The following is a 1185-nucleotide window of genomic DNA, read 5'->3' on the forward strand; positions in this document are numbered from 1 at the left end:
GCTCACACCTCCATGCCAGTCTCTTGCTGGGCTCCCATTGGCTTAAGAGGGTAGCCTGAGATCAGGGAGGTTTCTGATTGGCTAAAGAGGATCCTGAATAGGGAACCTCCTCATGGACGAAAGAAGTCAGTCTGGAATCAGGGGGTTTCTTCCCAGGGAGAAACCACATGGGCTAAAGGAGAGCAGCCTGTGATCAAGGAGCTTTTTCTTGGCTTAAGAAGGCAGTTTGGAGGCCTCCCAATTCTTACCACAGGCTGTGTTCTTTACACTGACTCCATAGAAAGAGGAGGTGCAGTAAATGCACCCCATATACACCTCAACCCAGGCCCTTTGCCTGGTCTGTATTGTGAACTGGGGGTCAAAAAAAATAAGAAGGCAGTTTGGTGGGTGGGAGGAAATATTCCCTCAAAGGGCACATGGAAACCATCCAGCCCAGCTTCTCTACAAAAAGCTGTAAATGACACATCACAAAGGTGCAAATAAATAAATAAAAATAAAAACTCTCAAGGATACAAGAGAATGGAATGGATCACACTTTATAGAAATAAAAAAAAAACAATTTCTCATTTTCTAGTAAATATAACTGGACCTTCAGTGCTATTATCAGAGCCAGATGTATGGCTCAGAATTTTCTTGGTGGTGGTGGAGGGAGGAAGTAAAACTCCAAATATATCCAATGGTGGTTCGAATCCCGGCATCCCATATGGTCCCCCTAGCCTACCAGCAGCGATTTCTGAGCATGGAGCCAGGAGTAACTCCTGAGCACTGCTGGGTGTGACCCAAAAACCAAAAAACAAAACAGATATATTCGAATTTCCTTTTAAATGACACTTTTGACAAGTAAAGCCTGTTCCTCTTGCCTGGCTGGGCTTGGGACTCAGCTGGGGCAAGGGAAAACGTAAAGGAAGGGTGGGCCAAGACTCTCCTGGAACCCTGGAATTCTCTGTCTTCCAATGGAAAGATGCCAGTATTATCTCCCTGTTCTTCCAAACAAGTAAGGCCTTACCTCAGTTCTTCCTTTTCCTCCCAGGTTTCCCGTAAGTCTCCTCTGTCGACACAGAGGACATTTGCATCTCTTGTCATGTAAACAGTCAGTATTTGTGAAAGCCAAGGGCTGTAGCCCTAGGCAAATGCAAGAGAGGCCTTGGCTGACTGCAGGTTTAGATTTTAGATGTTTGAGCTACA

General features: G+C 45.6%; 1 non-coding gene across 1 annotated transcript; it reads left to right on the top strand.

Moving 5' to 3' along the window:
• The first annotated feature begins 231 nt into the window (after positions 1-231).
• On the top strand, positions 232-364 carry LOC125998466 (small nucleolar RNA SNORA51). Its single transcript, XR_007492032.1, has one exon. It is a non-coding gene; the product is annotated as a small nucleolar RNA SNORA51 (small nucleolar RNA).
• The last annotated feature ends 821 nt before the right edge of the window (positions 365-1185 follow it).

This window comes from Suncus etruscus, chromosome 20 (genome assembly GCF_024139225.1).
Source record: "Suncus etruscus isolate mSunEtr1 chromosome 20, mSunEtr1.pri.cur, whole genome shotgun sequence".
NCBI lineage: Eukaryota > Metazoa > Chordata > Mammalia > Eulipotyphla > Soricidae > Suncus > Suncus etruscus.